The 21,664-nt window shown below is 43.3% G+C and overlaps 1 non-coding gene across 1 annotated transcript; it reads right to left on the reverse strand.

Moving 5' to 3' along the window:
* Positions 1-21,372: 21,372 nt before the first annotated feature.
* On the reverse strand, positions 21,373-21,447 carry Trnas-cga (transfer RNA serine (anticodon CGA)). The gene has a single exon. It is a non-coding gene; the product is annotated as a tRNA-Ser (tRNA).
* Between the last annotated feature and the right edge of the window lie 217 nt (positions 21,448-21,664).

Here is a 21,664-nt window from a genome sequence, read left to right on the forward strand (position 1 = left end):
ATGGGATATTGTCTACTCCTGGGGCGTTGTTTCGACTTAAGTTTTTCAGTGTTCTCTCAAACTTTTCACACAATATCGTATACCCCATTTCATCTTCATCTACGTCCTCAACCATTTCCATACTATTGCCCTCAAGTATATCACCCTTGTGTTGACTCCCCATATACTCTTTCCACCGTTCTGCCTTCCCTTCTTTGCTTAGAATTGATTTTCCATCTGAGCTCTTAATGTACATACACGTGGTTCTCGTTTCTCCAAAGGTATCTTTAATTTTCCTGTATGGAGTATCTATCATACCCCCAGTGATATATGCCTCTACGTCCTTACAGTTGTCCTCTAGCCATCCCTGCTTAGTCATTTTCCACTTCCTGTCGATCTCAATTTTGAGACGTTTGTATTCCTTTCTGCTTGCTTCATTTACAGAATTTTTATATTTTCAGCTTTCATCAATTAAATTGAATATCTCTTCTGTTACCCAACTATTTCCACTAGCACTCGTCTTTTTAGCTATTTCATCCTCTGCTGCCTTAACTATTTCATCTCTCAAAGCTATCCATTCTTTTTCTGCTGTACTTATTTCCCACATTCTTGTCAATCGTTCCCTAATGCTCTCTCTGAAGCCCTTGCAACCTCTGGTTCTTTCAGTTGATCCAGGTCCCATCTCCTTAAATTCCTACCTTTTTGCGCTTTCTTTAGTTTTAATCTACAGTTCATAACCAATAGACTGTGGTCAGAGTCCACATCTGCCCCTGGAAATGCCTAACAATTTAAAACCTGGTCCCTAAATCTCTTTCTTACCATTATGTAATCTATCTGAAACCTTCCAGCGTCTCCAAGCCTCTTCGACATATACAGCCTTCTTTAGTGATTCTTAAACCAAGTGTTAAATATAATTAAGTTATGCTTTGTGCGAAATTCTACCAGGCGACTTCCTCTTTCATTCCTTACCCCCATTCCATATTCACGTACTATTTTTCTTTCTCTTCCTTTTCCTACTACCGAATTCCAGTTCCCCATGACTATTAAATTTTCGTCTCCCTTCACTATCTGAATAGTTTCTTTTATCTCGTTATACATTTGTTCAATCTCTTCGTCGTCCACGGAGCTAGTTGGCATATGGACTTGTACTATTGTGGTAGGCGTGGGCTTCGTATCTATCTTGGCTACAATAGCTGACACATAAGTATAAGAAGTGTTCACTAAATTACAGAACAACTATAAAGATTAACTGTGGACATATTTGTTTTGAAGTTCTCTCGTGCTTCACCCCAAGTTCGCTACAGTGATCGAATTGTGGTCTTCGACAAGTGCTACTTAAGTAAGTTTGAGAAGCGGTAGTGTTACACGTATCTTGGTAGATAATACTCATATTGTAGATACGGAAATATTTAATTTATAGTGCCGTGCATATCGCACAAATTGTGGCACAAAGTACAAACTAGGATCATTGACGAATGCAGCTTGACCAATAAGGTCGGTCAATAGTGCCAAGTTACACCTGTATTGCAAATATATTTATATTCTCCCCGTAACTAATCGAATACTTTAGACCGGGAACCAACTTACTCAAAATTGTAAGTGCTCGCATACTTATGATCATGACCATGATGTCAGTTGACTGGCCTCTTTGACTTTAACAGCAACTAAAATAGTGTGGTTCAGCGTTAGTGTGTCTGACCATTAACGAAAACGTCTGGGTCCCAGGTCCGAATCCTACGACTGTTTTATTTCTGATTAAACACCACCAGCTACAGTAGTTTAAGACTGACAGCATTTGAAGTCACACTCGTTATGCCAATGCCCTCGTCAGAGAGAGCAGAGGAGTGGACAGAGGTTCAGGGCATTTTCTTGCTCTTCGGATGGGAAACTGCCAAACTGCCCCTAAAAGGCGGAATAATCATCAGTGACCCACGAGGATGCAGAAGGCAATGGAAACCAGTGCATTATAAACACACCATTTATATTCACAGGACGTGCGGCCTGTAACTGAAAAAGTATCTTGATGATCTCTTCATTGGTAAAAGATCCCTGATTAGTCCCCCATTCGGGTCTCTTGGAGGACACTGTCAAGGTGGAGGTGACCATGCGAAAGAGAATGAAGAAGCAACGAAAGGATAATGTTCTACAAAATGGAGCGTGAAATGTCTGAAGTTGAACGTAGTAGGGAAGCTAGAAAATCTGAAATAGGAAACGTTAAGGTTCAATCCGCCTTCCTCTTTCCCATGAACCATAGACGTTGCCGTTGGTGGGGAGGCTTGTGTGCCTCAACGATACAGACAGCCGTACCGTAGCTGCTACCACAACGGAGTGGTATCTGTTGAGAGGCCAGACAAACGTTTGGTTCCTGAAGAGGGGCGGCAGCCTTTTCAGTAGGTGCAGGGGCAACAGTCTGGCTGATGCACTGATCTGGCCTTGTAACACTAACCAAATCGGGGTTGTTGCGCTGGTACTGCGAACGGCTGAATGCAAGAGAAAACTACAGCCATAATTTTTATCGAGGTCATGCAGTTTTACTGTATGGTTGGATGATGAAGCCGTCCTCTTGGGTAAAATATTCCGGAGGTAAAACAGTCCCCCATTAGGATCTCCGGGCGGGGACTACTCAGGAGGACGCTGTTATCAGTAGACACAAAACTGGCGTTCTATGCATCGAAGCGTGCAACGTCAGATCCGTTAATCGGGTAGGTAGGTTGTTGTTGTTGTTGTTGTTGTTGTTGTTGTTGTGGTCTTCAGTCCTGAGACTGGTTTGATGCAGCTCTCCATGCTACTCTATCCTGTGCAAGCTTCTTCATCTCCCAGTACCTACTGCAACCTACATCCTTCTGAATCTGCTTAGTGTATTCATCTATTGGTCTCCATCTACCATTTTTACCCTCCACGCTGCCCTCCAATGCTAAATTTGTGATCCCTTGATGCCTCAAAACATGTCCTACCAACCGATCCCTTCTTCTAGTCAAGTTGTGCCACTAACTTCTCTTCTCCCCAATCCTATTCAATACCTCCTCATTAGTTACGTGATCTACCCACCTTATCTTCAGCATTCTTCTGTAGCACCACATTTCGAAAGCTTCTATTCTTTTCTTGTCCATACTAGTTATCGTCCATGTTTCACTTCCATACATGGCTACACTCCATACAAATACTTTCAGAAACGACTTCCTGACATTTAAATCTATACTCGACGTTAACAAATTTCTCTTCTTCAGAAACGATTTCCTTGCCATTGCCAGTCTACATTTTATATTCTCTCTGCTTCGACCATCATCAGTTATTCTACTCCCTAAATAGCAAAACTCCTTTACTACTTTAAGTGTCTCATTTCCTAATTTAATTCCCTCAGCATCACTCGATTTAATTTGACTACATTCCATTATCCTCGTTTTGCTTTTGTTGATGTTCATCTTATATCCTCCTTTCAAGACACTATCCATTCCGTTCAACTGCTCTTCCAAGTCCTTTGCTGTCTCTGACAGAATTACAATGTCATCGGCAAACCTCAAAGTTTTTATTTGTTCTCCATGAATTTTAATACCTACTCCGAATTTTTCTTATTAGTTACAATTTGGAAAGAAGTACAGAGGAGGACAAGAACCATCAGCCTCCCATTGGGGCGAGCGTGATAACATGAGGTGAGAAAAGGCGGAGGAGGAGAAAGACAGTGAGGGCAAGGAGTAATTGGACTACTGTAGTAGGCATGGGCTTTGTGTCTGTCTTGGCCACAATAATGCGTTCACTATGCTGTTTGTAGTAGCTAACCCGCACTCCTATTTTTTTATTCATTATTAAACCTACTCCTGCATTACCCTATTTGATTTTGTATTTATAACCCTGTATTCCCCTGACAAAAAGTCTTGTTCCTCCTGCCACCGAACTTCACTAACTCCCACTATATCTAACTTTAACCTATCTATTTCCCTTTTTAAATTTTCTAACCTACCTGCCCGATTAAGGGATCTGATATTCCACGCTCCGATCCGTAGAACGCCAGTTTTCGTTCTAGGTAGGTTAGAAAATTTAAAAAGGGAAATCTATAGGTTAAAGTTATATATAGTGGGAATCAGTGAAGTTCGATGGCAGGAGGAACAAGATATCTCTTCAGGTGAATACAGGGTTATAGATACAAAATCAAATAGGGGTAATGCAGGAGTGGGTGTCGTAATGAAGGAAAAAATAGAAACGCAGGTAAGATCCTACGAACTTTACAAAATATGAGACATGGTTCCTAATAGGGTCTGACCTTCATGGAAGCCAATGCATGCACTGCAACGGACTGTCATCCTGGGTAGCAGATCTTAAGGTGTCCTTGTGGTAAGGCTTTCCATTTCTCCACCGGATGGACTGCATCTTCCACGTGCTCGTTGGGATTTATTTTGGGTAAACCGGAGGGCCAGTCCATCCGCTGTCCAACATAATCGTTTGGTGATCAAGAAGTTATTGCATGAGGTTGCAGGTGTGTACTGCCTCGATATATCCGAACACCTTAGGGTCACCTGTCAACGTTATTGTCACCCCTTGCTATTTCCTCATCTCCGTCTTTACAGGGGTACACTCGGCCTTGATTTAACTGTTATGTATGACAATGCATGCGACCGGATGAAGCAATGCAACTGGAGGAGCTCTTGTAAGGAGAGGATGTTCAGCGGATGGACTGGCCCTCTGGTTCAGCCAAAATAAATCCGATCAAGCACGTGCAAGATGCACTGGGTAGATGTACTGCACCACTTCCACTGGCTTCAATGACTATCCAGCAGTTGTCAACAGAGCTGTTGGAGAAACGTAACAGCCGGAATCTATGGCCGAGCGGTTCTAGGCGCTTCAGTCTCGAACCGCGCGACCGTTGCGGTCCAGAATTGCTACAGATTGGTTCCAGGAACCATCTTCTGAGTTTAAACACTTCCGCTGGTCACCAAACTCCCCAGACATGAACATTAGTGACCATATCTGAGATGTCAAGCAATGGGGTGTTCAGAAGAGATCTCCATCCCCTCGTAGTCTTACGGATTTATGGACAGCCCTGCGGGATTTATAGTACCAGTTCCCCCCAGCACTATTTCAGACATTAGTCGAGTCCATGCCACGTCATGTTGCGACACTTCTACATGCTCGCGGGGACCCTACACTAAATTAGGGAGCTGTACCAGTTCCTTTGACTCTTCAGTTTATAATGTAAAGATTGTAAATGGCTGGGTAACAGCCAAACAAGCTTCATCTCAATGTATCGATAGCAACGATGAAATGGCAGTAGCTGTGTTGCTTCTTTGCGTTCACATTGCGTCTAATGGCTTTCAGTGGTCCCTAATGGTTCCACCGTCTACTCCAGAGAAAAACTATGATCTCACTGCGCTCCAAACGGGTACGTTCATGATCAGTCCGCTAGCTCCTCCACGTGGTCTCCAGAGAAGGGCTGAATAGTCTGGAGGTGATGGTGTGTCGCCAGTGTCAAACGTTGTCAACGTTCTTCTATTGCTCAGTACACAAAGGACTATCATCTTGGACTGCAAAATGTGTGGGACTCATTGATGCTCTTTGTGCCTCCCCGTAAGGTCTTTTCGAGTCGATTCTGAGCGGCGGTGTGTCTGAAACGTTTCACGCGGTCGCCAATGAGAAAGCCGTATACTTGAATGCTGGGCGTTGCGGTTGTGACTAAGGTCTTGATTGAGGACATAGTAATCAAGATTGATAACAACAATATTGGGATTTTTAAGACGAAAGTATATGAAATCAAGAAAGAAATACACTACTGGCCATTAAAATTGCTACACCAAGAAGAAATGCAGATGATAAAACGGTATTCATTGGACAGATATATTATACTACAACTGACATGTGATTACATTTTCACCCTGAGAAATCAGGACCCAGAACAACCACGTCTGGCCGTAATAACGGCCTTGATACGCCTGGGCATTGAGTCAAACAGATCTTGGATGGCGTGTACAGGTACAGCAGCCCATGCAGCTTCAACACGACACCACAGTTCATCAAGAGCAGTGACTGGCGTATTGAGACGAGCCAGTTGCTCGGCCACCTTTGACCAGATGTTTTCAATTGGTGAGAGATCTGGAGAATGTGCTGGCGAGGGAAGCAGTCGAACATTTTCTGTATCCAGAAAGGCCCGTACAGAAACTGCATCATGCATTATCCTGCTGAAATGTAGGGTTTAGAAGGGATCGAATGAAGGGTAGAGCCACGGGTCGTAACACATCTGAAATGTAACGTCCACTGTTCGACGTGCCGTCAATGCGAACAAGAGGTGACCGACACGTGTAACCAATGGCACCCCAAACCATCACGCCGGGTGATACGCCAGTATGGAGATGACGAATACACGCTTCCAATGTGCGTTCATCGCGAAGTAGCCAAACACCGATGCAACCATCACGATGCTGTAAACAGAACCTGGATTCATCCGAAAACGTGACGTTTTGCCATTCGTGCACCCAGGTCCGTCTTTGAGTACACCATCGCAGGCGCTCTTGTCTCTGATCCAGCGTTAAGGGTAACCGCAGCCACGGTCTCCGAGCTGATAGTCCATACTGCTGCAAACGTCGAACTGTTCGTGCAGATGGTTGTCTTGCAAACGTCCCCATCTGCTGACTCAGGGATCGAGACGTGGCTGCACGATACGTTACAGCCATGCGGATAAGATGCCTGTCATCTCTACTGCTAGTGATACGAGGCCGTTGGGATCCATCACGGCGTTCGGTATTACCCCCCTGAACCCACCGATTTCATATTCTGCTAACAGTCATTGCATCTCGACCAACGGCAATGTCGCGATACGATAAACCACAATCGCGATAGACTACAATGAGACCTTTATCAAAGTCGGAAACATGATGGTATGTTTTTCTCCTTCTTACACGAGGCATCACAGCAACTTTTCACCAGGCAGTGCCGGTCAACTGCTGTTTGTGTATGAGAGATCGGTTGGAAAGTTTCCTCATGTCAGCACGTATGTGTCGCCACCGGCGCCAACCTTGTTTAAATGCTCTGAAAAGCTAATCATTTGCATATCACAGCGTCTTCGTCCTGTCGGTTAAATTTCGCGTCTGTAGCACGTCATCTTCATTGGATAGCAATTTTAATAGCCAGTAGTGTAGTTGATTACGAAATAGTGAAATCGGTAATCTTAAGCACTACATGACAGAAGTACAGACAAAAATAGGAAGCTTAAGTAGTAAAGGAGTTATGCTATTTGGGGAGCAAAATAACTGATGATGGTCGAAGTAGAGAAGATGTGAAATGTAGACTGGCAATGGCAAGGAAAGCGTTTCTGATGAAGATAAATTTGTTAACATCGAGTATAGATTTAAGTGTCAGGAAGTCGTTTCTGAAAGTATTTGTATGGAGTGTAGCCGTGTATGGAAGTGAAACATGGACAATAAATAGTTTGGACAGGAAGAGAATAGAAGCTTTCGAAATGTGGTGCTACAGAAGAATGCTGAAGATTAGATGGGTAGATCACATAACTAATGAGGAGGTATTTAATAGATTTGGGGAGAAGAGGAGCTTGTGGCACAACTTGACTAGAAGAAGGGATCTGGTGCTAGGACATGTTCTGAGACATCGAGGGATCACCAATTTAGTATTGGAGGGCAGCGTGGAGGGTAAAAATCGTAGAGGGAGACCAAGAGATGAATATACTAAGCAGATTCAGAAGGATGGAGGTTGCAGTAGGTACTGGGAGATGAAGAAACTTGTACAGGATAGGGTAGCATGGAGAGCAGCATCAAACCAGTCTCAGGCCTGAAGACCACAACAACAACAACAAGTAGTCGTTTTTAGACGGAACTAATGAGGATAGAACAGAAAGTGGAACAGACTGTTGACCCCATTATTGAAAATAAAGTAACTGAAAAGGTAGACTGAGTGCGAAAAAGAAGCGAGGGAAACAGTTACGAATTTACGAACTTTAGTATCCGGCATAGGTACTACAGTGAAGAACCTGTTGACTACGTCTGATGAGAGAAAGAGGGAAGTGGAAAAGTTAGCGACGACCACTTGCCATGTAGTTACAAACGAAATTGAACTAGAAAATAGATTAGACGAAGAGCTGCACTATGTGTCATGCCACACACATAACACTGATATCTTAGCAAAGGAGGAGCGTTTCGATCCCCTCAAAGAAGAGTATGAATTGCACGCTGCCGGCTTTATCAAAAACTGCGAATTGGTATTGCCTGAATCGTGGACGGATGAGAGAAAAGTTAATGCTGTAATAGACTTGCTAGCGGCCGAGGCTAAGAGAAGGGCCTTAAATCTCCATGTTGTGAACTTGAGCTTTCAAAAATTTAAGAAAGCATTCTTGAAAGTATACTAGTCAGAACAGAAGCAGGAAAGTTTTCGAGTGATTTCGTAGTGTCAAAATCCTACGACAAATACTCGAGCGGCTCATGAAAAAATTGGATCGGCAAATTAGAATATTTGCGTGATCAACGGACTGAATCAGAGATTATCTAAGAAATGTGGGAGAAGCGTCCATATGACTCTAAGAGGTACATAGGCAGTAGTTAAAGAATAATTACTGCATTCCTAGAAAAAGTCGAGGGTGGAGACAACTGGATAACAGCGAAAATTTAAAGAGTGGTGGTAAAAGCAACAATATAATCACAACACTAACAACCATAACATCGCTAACCAAGGCAATAAAGGTAACCACCGTCATGGTAATAATAACTCACACCACTATACCAAGAACAGTCTTAGTGGGAACAATAATAGCAGAAATGACAGAGGCCAGTATAAGTTAATATGGTACGTGGTTCTCAGCAGTATGTTAGTTGGCAGGAACAAAATCAGCAACTGCGACGGGCGGGTAAAAATCGGCCTGTCGTATTTAATCAGTGAAATCATTAACCGCGCCGGTTTGGGGTCCACCAAGCCTTGGAAGACCTTTGCGACCCAGTGGAAAGCCTAGGCAGCGCGCTATGACTGAACCGAATGGATAAATCGGCGATGGGAGAATGAGCAAGAAGACAGAGAGAGTAACGCACGCCCGGTAACAATAGTTGAAGTTGAAACGGCAGTCAACAAAGCGATCACTGTCCGTAGTATCGCTGAAACAGATACAAGTCATCAAGGCAGAGGCAGCAGCCGTTAATGCAGCAACGATACCGCAGGCTTCAATACAGTGTGATGCGCCTGTGGAATTAAGGAAACCTATATCGGATAAAACTGATATCGTGCAGGCCAACTCGAAATGCGAGGAGGTGTGCCTATGTCAGTTCGGTCGGATATACGAAGAAGTTGGGCTAATGGGGAGAGTGTACAATATTTGACGCTTCTCAACCCGCATGAAATTAGTTCTGTAACGAAGAGGCAGACAAGTCCAAATGTCGTAGCAATTGAAGTAGCCAATCTCGACGACACTCGTGTTTAGGAAATGGGTTGGGTGAGCTGTGGAGAGAATCAGAAGCAGGAAAAGAGCACATTTTTGCAAGGAATGTGGAAGAGGATAGCCATCTTTCGGATGAACATTTATCAGACTTAACAATCAGCTAATTTTTAGTAGTACAAGGTTAGTTTATCGAAGAAATTGATATAAAGATTACAGTATAAGGGTCAAAACGACTCCAGCAACCGCAGAAGAGGAAGATAGATATTAAGAATATCCAAGAACAGGAAATTAAAAAAAAAACACCATACACACCGCTATCGGTGTTACAGCCAGACAGATTTTTCTAGATTGACTTTGATATGGATGAGAACCTCTTACAGGAAAACGAATCCCAAGGTGTACTGAAACTCAACTACATTCAAGACGCAGAAGGGCGAAAGAAGATAGAGAGTGTGATTCTTCAGTTTCTCCCAGCATCTTTCTTGCTCGAAGAGTCCTCGGGTGTACTACCGGTCCATAACGCCCAACGGGCACAGTATTTCGGCGATCAAACATGTCACCATCGTCAGGTGCGCTGACGAACTGAGCTCCTGAGGGCGGGCGTCCGTCTTAAATCCCCTCCCCTCACGAGGCGTTCTCTTCGCGGTCCGCGGCCGCGTGTCAGCGGTCGGTGACACCCTGGCGTCGGCGTCTGTGGTGGCGTCGGTGTAACTGCCTCGTCCGCCCTAGTCGCCCGTTTGTTTCCTTTGCTGAGCGTCTTTTTAATTAGAGTCAATGCTGGTTCCCATGCCCTGCTGAGATTGTAGCAGCAATCTCGGTTGATGAGTCCGTCCCTGGTACGAATTCCGATAGCCTATCTAACGATACTGACCCAGTATTTAGATGTCTGTGTCAGGACCCTGTTATGTTGGTAGTCCATTTAGTGATTTTCGGACAAACGGTGCTTGTTGGGGTAAACATGTCACTTGAGTGTGCCTCTGATGTTCTCGCCAACGATCTGGACTGTCTGTCCAATATATGTCTTCCCACAATGACACGGAAGCTGGTTTATGCCGGCCTTCCGCAAACCGAGATCGTCTTTGACACATCCCAATAATGCTCGCGTTTTATTTGGTGGCAAAAAGACAGTTCCTACTCGGTGTTTCCTCAATATTCGCCCTATTTTCCCTGACGTGCGCCAGTATGCGGTGTATGGGCAGTGGCTATCTCTTTCTCCGAGACTTCTTCCGTATCCACACGCTGTACTGTAGAGATGGGGCGGAGAGCCCGTCTGATCTGCCATTCTGAGTACCCGTTTTTCCGGAATACAGTTTTGAGGTGTTCCAGTCTTGAAGGTGGATCCACCACACACAATGTACAGAGCGATATTAGGATGCAGATCTACAATATACCACATCTGAGTTAGCGTTCGGGTATGATCTACCGAAGTTCAGAGGCAGATCCACCACACATCGCTCCTGAGATAGAGCTCGCAGGTGGATCACCATGCGCTATGTCCGAAGACGTGTTAATGTCATTTTAGAATCTGACACAGATCCCTTAGTCATGGTGGGAAAACAAAATGTATGGCAGTGTAAAAAGCGTGTTACAGTGAAAAATAAGCAATGTATCAAACAACGACACAGGGTCACAGGGAGCGTCTCTTGCAGCTTACGGTATAGTCTGTGGGATACGTCATCCTCCTACAGTACAGGTGATGAAATTTTAAACTGTTCTGTGTAGTGGATCAAAACCATGTATATTTAATAGGATGGCTGCATGTGCTCTGTGCCGGCACGCATACGGTATTTGTTTCCGATATCTGGGAGGAGAGAGATGCAGTAAAAATCTTATCCAGTTCTCTATCGGATGAAGTTAGTGTAGCTTTCATAGTTCGTAATTTTCTCTGTTGGATGGTACATAATAATGATGATAGAACGTTCGGGTGATAGACGTGAATGGGCTTTGAGGGACGCAAATCTGCTTCAGCCTGCACGAACTGCATGCAGTTTGGAGAAGCACCACAAAGCAGTAGAAAAATCTTAGCCCTTCTTAAGTTCCCATACAGTCTTTTATATTACCTCATGTTGCAGGTCCAGGCTTCGTTTGGTTCTGACCTTACACATCATGAACAGTTGATGGAGCTACGACATCATCTTCCCATTACCATCGAATGATCAGAAAACAGTCCTATCGTCCTAACTCAGCCTGATTCTACACGGGATGCCGAAAAGGGTAGGTAGAGCTTTCTCAAACTTCTACTCAGTTCTGACTTAAATTGGAACGATCACATGTACGAAGCTGCAGAAATGGCAGCAGTTGCATGAGGCGTAGGGACTATTAGCAGAATATGGAATCGGTGGGTTCAGGAGAGTAATACGAAACGCCGTGGTTGATCCCAACGTCCTCGTATCACTAGCAGTCAAGATGACAGGCACCTTATCCGCATGGCTGTAACGGATCGTTCAGTCACGTCTGGATCCCTGAGTCAACAGATGGGGACGTTAGCAAGACAACAACCATCAGCACGAACAGTTCGACGACGTTTGCAACCGCATGGACTATCAGCTTTGAGACCATGGCTGCGGTTACCCCTGACGCTGTATCAGAGAAAAGAGCGCCTGCGATGGTGTACTCAACGACGAACCTGGGTGCACGAATGGCAAGACGTCATTTTTTCGGATGAATCCAGCATGTTTACAGCAACATGATGGTCGCATCTGTGTTTGGCGACATCGCGGTGAACGCACATTGGAAGCGTGCATTCGTCGTCACCATACTGGCGTATCACCCGGCGTGATGGTTTGGGGTGCCATTGGTTACACGTGTCGGTCACCTCTTGTTCGCATTGACGGCACGTCGAACAGTGGACGTTACATTTCAGATGTGTTACGACCCATGGCTCTACCCTTCATTCGATCCATGCGAGACCCTACATTTCAGCAGGATAATGCACGACCTCATGTTGCAGGTCCTGCATGGGCCTTTCTGGAGACAGAAATGTTTGACTGCTGCCCTCGCCAACACATTCTCCAGATCTCTCACCAATTTAAAACGTCTGGTCAATGATGGTCGAGCAACTGACTCGTCACAGTACGCCAGTCACTACTCTTGATAACTGTGGTATCGTGTTGAAGCTGCGTGGGCAGCTGTACCTGTACACGCCATCTAAGCTCTGTTTGACTCAATGCCCAGGCGTATCAAGGCCGTTATTACGGCCAGAGATGGTTGTTCTGTGTACTGATTTCTCAGGATCTATGCACCCAAACTGCGTGAAAATATAATCACATGTCAGTTCTAGTGTAATATATTTGTCCAATGAATACCCGTTTATCATCTGCATTTCTTCTTGGTGTAGCCATTTTATTGGCCGGTAGTGTAATTATGTGAGGGGTTGATGGATATTTGCTAAATTCATATTGAGTTATCTATATCAATTAGCTACGCCTAAAAGGTAATGCAATATTTCTCTGTAACGAATGTCAGGAAGTACCTTATTGCTGCAATAAGTCACAGTTCAGCTTGTACACAAAACTGGTAGATAATATACCCAAAGTTTTGGACCTCATATAGTACAAAATGGCAATTTTCAAAGCTGAATGTCATTCATGCTTTCCATAAATGATGAAGGATGTTGTGTATACGTAGTGTATATGCCTGGATATCCATAGAGAAACAATCACATCGTAGAAGTACATCAGGCACTGCTGTGTCATTAGCCTTTGTAATACCCCTTTTAATATACGAGGCCTGTTCAGAAAGTAAGCTCCGATTGATTGCCAAATTGAAACCACAGTGAACATCAGAAATGTTTTACTTGTAACAATTAGCTACACCTTTCAGCTACTTCTCTACGTAGTCGCCGTTCTGACTTAGACTTTTGTCATAGCGTTGTACCAACTTTTCAATAGCCTCATCATAGAAGGCAGACGCCAGTGCTTTCCGCCAATTCTCCACGCTGGCCTACACCTCGTTGTCTGTGTCAAAATGTTGTCTTCAAAGACAGCGGTTCATGTGACCAGAGATGAAACTCAGGGGGAGACAACTGCGGACTGTATTGTGGGTAATCTCACATTTCCATTTGAAAACGATGCAGGAGCATCTTCATTGCCCCTGCAGAATGCGGCTGAGAATTGTCTTGAAGAAGAAACAGCACGACAGTTATGTAATGTTAGCTGCATAGCTTCAGGCGAAATTTCTCACCAGGCCCTCGTACTTGGCGGCAGACACTATTTTCTAGACATCTTTACCCACTCACTGCGAGCTCAGAAATGAGAAGAGCGACGTGATGCTAACTGGGGTTATACTAGAGACACTACCCAACACATCTGTGCAAAGCTTTATCGGATTTTCATAGTCGTTTCCATTTCGCGACCGATCGGAGCTTACTTCCTGAACGCCCCTCGTATATTGGAATGATGTTTGTAAATTGTTCTATCCAAAATGCATATGACAATACATGTAGTGACCAGATGGAAATGCTAATTCTGTTTTAAGTCGATCTTCTGGTGCTACTTCTGCTGTGTTGTCCGAACAAGACATAGCCAGGGCGAAAGCACCACAGGCACAAAGATGCCATTTGTTGCCAGTGCCATAGAGGCTCGCTACTTGCGCGAGTTCCACCAGCGCCACTGGTGGCTCTGAGGATGAAGATATCGACTTCGCCTCGGCCGGTTGTCAGCCGAGTACAATCCGCCAATGACTGGATGACAACGAACAGGATGACTGGGTGTCGTGTGCTGTCCTTAGGTTAGTTAGGTTTAAGTAGTTCTGAGTTCTAGGGGACTGATGACCATAGATGTTAAGTCCCATAGTGCTCAGAGCCATTTGAACCATTTGAACAACGAACAGGAGCCTACTCGGAAGATAGAACAGCAGCTCTCACCCACTTGGTTATGGATCACCGTCCAGGGCTAAATTAGACAGGCAACGTCGTATAGTGAATTCTGCGAAGTGAACAGACAGTTGTAAATTGCATTTCATATACACTGTGAAGTTTACCTACAACTGTTTCACTCAGCCAATGAGGAACGTTTTTGCGTTATGTTACAAGTAATGTTGCAGACTTCATAGTTCAGCTAGTCACTGAGATAAGTAACTCTTTTAACTCATTTGTGTGATTTGGTTACTAACTTACTAACTTTTGATGTTTTAGGACCTTCGTTCTCTTATCATGTATCCTGACCCTGGGACCCTGGGACATAGCTGTGTAATAGTGGCAGTAGCGATATACTGCACCAGAAGCCGTTTCACGAACTCACAGACTCGGCCTACCGCAACAACAGTGGCGACCCAGTCTCCACGGCAGTAGCGACGAGGCCTTTATAAAACTGGGGACAAGGGTATACAAAAGCTTCTAACTGATCGTGCCCACTTAATAGATCCATAGTTGGAAAGTAACGACATTCGCTTAGATTATGTAGGGTTCCATTACATTAGGCATGGGCTACGTTTGTATCTGTGACTATCCGTTGGTTCAAATACTGATAGTTGCAACAAGACGTAACGTTTTACTGCCATCTTACAGTTTCTTTGGTATGATACTGTGCTACAATGGATACGGCACTGTTCTGTGGCTGTCAGATGCGCAACTTTGAATATAACCGAAGACTTACCGAGTATTACCTAGGCATTAGAGGGCATGTTAGAAGCATGTCCTGGGGAGCAGCAAGCATGGTACTACAGCTAGGATGGCACACTATAGCCTCAGTGGGTATCAGGAACGCCGCCCGCTGTGGCCGAGCGGTTCTAGGCGCTTCAGTCCGGAACCGCGCTGCTGCTACGGTCGCAGGTGTGAATCTTGCGTCGGGCACGGATGTGTGTGATGTCCTTAGGTTAGTTAGGTTTAAGTAGCTCTAAGTCTAGGGGAATGATGATCTCAGATGTTATGTCACATAGTCCTTAAAGCCAGCTGAACTATTTTGATATCGAGAGTATCTGTGTAAGCTGTTCATACTCCTGTGGATATCGCAGGAATTAGTAAAAAAACGTTGATTTATTTATTTAACCTGATCAGATTAGGGCCATCAGGTGGGTACAACAAAACGGGTAGATATTAGTCACGCAGACAGTAAACGTATTGTGTTTACCATATAGTGAAGCAGAGATTACCAACAATATTCACGAATGGATAGGTCCAGAAAATAAATGTAGGTTACTGTGGCAGCAACACGATAACCATTCACGGATTTACAAGGAGTACTATGTGGAAATATGTCATTCCTGACAATTTGAAACAAGATTGTTTTGTCGAACTGCCAGGGAACAGAAGGAATTCTGGCCAGATGCCAGAAATAGGGCCGTGTTTAGGGCAAATGAATCTGTTGTGTGTAATAAGAACCAGTTTCTGTCCTACCTGACACAGAAAGCGCTTTGCCACTATTAACGAACAACGGTATCACAAGAGCTAAACACCACTGAGTACAGAACTTGGTAACTGTAACGTGGCCAAGTCTGTAAACGGCATGTGTTGCAAGAATGTACAACTATGCTGAGATTCCTACGTTTCTCTTAAATGTTTAATACTAAAGAAGTGTATTAATTAGTTGTTCCAGTGGTTCTTTGTTCCGGCTTTATCCAACACATGGGTCTTATTATTAATGGTCTGGAACGGGAATTTTCTTCCCATTTCTCTATGGAGCGCAGTTATAAATTCAGTTGCCTTATTCGCGATGCACCAGTGCAGGTTGTCACTGTCAAAGGAACAGAGGAACTGGATATGTCATAATTTTAGCTATCTGCCTTGCGAACAGGCCGTGCAATTACGGTGCGTATTTCAGGCAAATCCGGATGTGCTCACCAGTGTTTTTGGGATTCCATAATTTTGTGCGTTTAAGGTCGATCTTACTGACAATGTTTCGGTCAGGCATCCACTACACACGCTCTCTCCTCTGAGGATGAAACAGCTCAAGTTGGTTGTTGAGTAAATGCTTAAGGATGAAACCATGAGACATTTCCACTCCCCGTACTCAACTGGGGTGGTGCTATCATCCCAAGCACTGGATACCATTTTCTCAGACACATCTAAACCGAGGGAAGTATCGCAGTGTTTAGCACACTGGACTCGCATTCTGGAGGACGACGGTACAAACTCGCGTCCGGCCATCCTTATTTACATTTCCCGCGATTTCCCTAAATCGCTTCTAGAAAATGACGGGATGGTTCCTTTGAATGGGCATGGCCGACGTCGTTCGCCATCCTTCCCTAATCCGATGGGACCGATGACCTCGCTGTCTGGTTCCCCTCCCGCAAAACCAATCAACGCATCTAAACTTGTCAAGTGCTACCTCGGTAAGTTGATTATCTTCAGTTAGAATTTCTCCGAGCATGTTAGGCAAGTTGAGGATGTCTTGTGTCAGATACAAATGTCCAACGTTCAGAGTTAAGCCTTCTAAGGTAAAATTTTCTCAATCACAGATGTCTTTTTTGGACTTACGGCTTCTCCGTAGGGTAATGCCGTTGTGCAGAGCCGCGTAAGGCTATTCACATGGTCCATAATTGTTTCTAGAAACCGCAAACTTAATGAAAAAAATGCGCCAATTCTAAGGATTAGCAAAAGCAGAGGGTAACAGACTTAACATTTTAGCTACGATAATACACATTCCACATGTCACTACCAGGCAGCATGAATGTAAGAGTGGGTTCAGCCAGTGAAGAATTCCACGATTATTATATTCCGACGCAATTCATCCTTTCCACAGTTCGCTCTGTTAACAGCTATATGAGAATGGTTTCGAAAATCGGTAATAGGTTTCACAATGTAGTCTCCGAAAATTATATATTGACGCCACGACCCTATGCAAGAATTTGTTTTTAGTTGTTCATCATTTATAAACGTTCTGGCTAATCAACATACCCAAGAAACGATGATAAGCAACATCCCCGTCTATTAACCTGCGCTGTAGGCTTTTAAGGAACCGTATCACGTGGCCCTTTCTGTTCATGGTGATCTAAACAACCACGCCGTGTGTGCTGTTGAGAGTAGAGTGCGAACTACTTGTTGAATGGATTACAGAACCTGAGAGACATATTAAACTGTCGCGCACCGTGTTTTCTCCTCGGAGTTATAAACATCCACTAAATTTCAAAACTTCATTTCTTCTTTTTCTAATATATCCGCCGTAAACTTATGGCCTCCTTGAGTATGACTTATGGAATCGTCGAGGCCGTTAATTCAATTGCAGTCTGTGTCCATGGAGTTAAATTACTTAATGGCTAGGTAGATATTCCGAAATCAGATACTGGATTGTAAGGCGTACCCAGGAACAGAAATAGACTCTGATCACAACTTAGTAATGATGAAGACTAGGCTGAAATTTAAGAGACTGGTCAGGAAGTATCCATGTGCAAAGAATACGGGAATACTAAAGAATGAAGAGATACGCTTGAAGTTCTATGAGGCTATAGATACCGCGATAAGGCGTAGGTAAGTAGATAGTTCAGTTCGACAGGTTTGTACATCTCTAAAAAGAGCTTTCGCGGAAGTTGGGATGTAAAATGTAAGTACAACGAAGGTAACTGTGAGGAAGCCATGGATAACAGAAGGAATACTTTAGTTGATAAACGAAAGAAGGAATTACAGAAACGTTCAGGGAAACTCAGGAATACGGAAATAGAAAGTACAGAGAAGCTAAGGCGAAATGGGTGCATCAAAAATTTGATGAAATCGAAAAAGAATTGATTCGTGGAAGGACTGGCTCAGCATGTAGGACACTAAAAACAACATTCGGTGAAATTAAAAGGAAGTACCGTAACATTAAGACTGCAATGCCAATTGCGGTGTTAAATGCACAGAAGAGGGCAGAACGGTAGAAAAAATACACTGAATGCCTCCATGAGGTTGAGGACTAGTCAACGTGATAGAAGAAACAGGAGTCGACAGGGCAGAGACAGGGGATCCAATATTAGAGTGAGAATTTAAAAGAGCTTCGGAGGACTTAAGATCATATAAGGCATGAGGGATAGAAAACACTCCATCGGAATTTTAAAATCATTGAGGGAAGTGGCAACGAAAGAATTATTCAAGTTGGTGTGAGTAATAAAGGGGACTGGCGATCCACCATCGGATTATCAGAAAAACAGCAGCCACACATTTCCGGAGCTATCATGAGCCGACAAATGCGCTAATTATTACACAGTCAATTTAACAGCTCAGGCATCCAAGGTACTGATGAGAATAATATACAGAAGAGTAGGAAAGAAAAGAGAGGACCTGTTATATGACAATTAGTTTGGCTTTCGGAAAGGTAAGAGACCAGAGAGGTAGTTCTGACGTTATGGTTCGTAATGGAAGCAAGACAAGAAAAATCGTGAAACGTTCATACGATTTGTCGACCTGGTGAGAGCATAAGGAAATGATAAATCGTACAACATATTTGAAATTCTGGGAGAACAGGGGTAAGCTATAATATGTACAAGAACCAAGAGAGAACAACAACAGTGGGAGACTCAGAACGAGATGTACGAATTAAAAAGTTGGTAAGGTAGGGATGTTGTCTTTCGCCCTACTGTTCAGACTATACGTAGAGGGAACACTAACAGAAATAAAAGAAAGATTTAAGAGCAGGATTGAGATCCAGGGTGAAAGAAAATCAATGGTAAGATTCGCTCATAACATCGCCGCCCTTGGTGAATCTGAAGGAGAAGCACAGGATCTGCTGAATGGAATGAGTAGTCTCATAGGGACAGCATGGTGATTGGCAATAAACTGAATAAAGACGAAAATAATGAGAAGTAGCAGAAATGCGAACCACGATAAACTTAACCTTAGAATTGGAAATTACGCAATAGAGGAAGCCGAGGAATTCTGCTGTATAGGTAACAAAATGATCCCGGACGGAAGGAGCCAGGAGAAGACTAGCACTGGCAAAAAAGACATTCCTGATCAAGAGAAGTCTACTAGTATCAAACATAGTCCTTAATGTGAGGAAGATATCTCCGGGAATGTACGTTTGGAACACAGCATTATGTGGTAGGAAAACATGGACTGTCGTAAACCGGAACAGAAGAGAATGGAAACACTGAGGTGTGCTGTTACCGAAGAATGTTGAAAATTAGGTGGACTGGCAGGGTAAGGAATGAGGGGGTTCTGCGCGGAATCGGTGAGGAAAGGAATATATGAAGAACACTGGGAAGATAGGATAATAGGATACCTAACAAGCCATGATAGTAGAGGGAGCTGTAGAGAGCACCAGCTGTAGAGGACAACAGATCCTGGAATACATCCAGCGACAGGAGAGGAACTCGTGACGGGCCAAACAAACCAGTCATAAGATTGTAACACCCCTCCCCCCGCTTTTCCCAAAAAAAAAAAAAAAAAAGAAAGCTCAGGCTGCTACCGTTAGATTCTGTAGGATTTACTGTACTAGTTGCGCCGAAACTATGAGAAAATATCTGTATGTGTTAATCTAATTGATGTACATCTCATGCATGTTCTTTTTCCACAGTTTTGTGTTTTACATTTATTTTAGAGAATTCCTTGTCAGCCCCTAAATGTGTCCCCACTTGATTCTGTAAAGTTTAGTGCGCCAGTTACGCGAAGATTAATCTAACTGATACATGTGAGTAATGTGTGTTTTTATTCTGTAATGTTTAGGCGTGAGCATTTATTTCAAAGAATTTAGTTATTGCTTGTAATGGCTTCCACGAATCACAAGCAGAAAGAATCACTGCTAGCGCAGCTACAGTAACTGGAAATTAAAATATTTGTTATAGCAACCTTTGGTTTTATATTGATCACTTGCATTCAGTTTTGTCATAATTTTAGATGAATCATTGTGTCTTAATAGTTCGGATGTCTGAGTTTCGTTATGTTTGGTGTATAATGTGCATGGGTCATTATAGCCACACATATTTTGGTACCACCTGCAAGGTCAAATACCCATTTTATCATGGTTAAATATTATTAAGTATAGTTCGACTTGAAGCTATTTTGTTAATATTTCTTTTCTTATGGCCAAATGTGATAAAGTGTACCTTGAGATAAAACTTGCCATTAGCCAGGATGAAGTCGCTCTTAAAATATTGCTTGTGTCATGTAGCTTTGGTCTTTTATTTATAAATAATGAAGTGAAATTATTCTATTGAACTTAACGTCACCATCCACTCTGTCACTCCCACGCTCCCTTATATTTGAAATTAATTCATGTGCATTTCTTTAAACTAATTTACTCCCATGAGTATCCGCAATTTATATATAGATATAAAAAATGAAGGCTAAGATACTTTCCTACTATAATGATGTGCTACTGGGACTGTAAACACATGACCGACCATTAAATTTACAGCTCCATGAAGGATATTATGTGATTATTTTGAGTATACGACAGGCTAAATGCATTATTAAATTTGTAGGCATTTTCGGCTTTAATGGCTGCAAAATTCGGTAAGAGATCAGCCACGACTGTCTGCAACAACTGATCTAATACACCTGGTGGTCGTCTAGTAGAACTGTGCTTGATTGAATCTTAAAGTTATGTTATTTCATGCTGATTTATATCTTTTCCAGAGTTTATGAAACGTAGTGTGTGGTGGGTGCTGGCGTGCCAGTCTCTTGGTTACCTATGAGCAAATATTTTCATTGTGTAACTGACCTGGAGAAAGCGTTTGCTCTGTGTGAAGGTAGCGCTTACTTCGCTGATCTAACAGGAACCGGTCTTATAAATGCGGCAAGGCCACAGGCCAAATACTCGTAGTCCTAAGTTTTTCTGTATTGTGCTACATTTTTTTTATCTGTGTTGTAGTTAGATGTGTACGGTTGTGTTGTACGTTGGTATTGCTTTGATAGACACTGGACGTCGATAGTAGTATGAGGTAGATATTTCCGTGACAATTTCTTGTCTGTCATTCAGTGTGATTCTGCGTCTTTGTAAAGATATTAGGGGGTAACACGAATTTTATTTCGTTAGTGATCACTTGTAAAGTCCCCTGGACTTATTCAATTGTCTAAGAAATATCTGGATTTCCTTAGAATAACATTTATTATTACTATATTACTGTGTCCAATTTGAGTAAGAACTACTATTATATGAAACTTCCTGGCAGATTAAAACTGTGTGCCCGACCGAGACTCGAACTCGGGACCTTTGCCTTTCGCGGGCAAGTGCTCTACCAACTGAGCTATCGAAGCACGACTCACGCCCGGTACTCACAGCTTTACTTCTGCCAGTACCTCGTCTGGACTACTACTATATGTTTATCAGAGCCGGATATTGTTTTATATATGCAGAATGAAGAGATGAATGAAAATTTGTAATAAGTCCATGATTCGAACCCACGTCTCCAGCTGACTAGGTAGATGTACTAACCGCTACGTCACCCTGGAACAGTGACTTGTCACAGCTGCAC

The sequence above is a fragment of the Schistocerca nitens genome, chromosome 5 (assembly GCF_023898315.1).
Source record: "Schistocerca nitens isolate TAMUIC-IGC-003100 chromosome 5, iqSchNite1.1, whole genome shotgun sequence".
Taxonomy (NCBI): Eukaryota; Metazoa; Arthropoda; class Insecta; order Orthoptera; family Acrididae; genus Schistocerca; species Schistocerca nitens.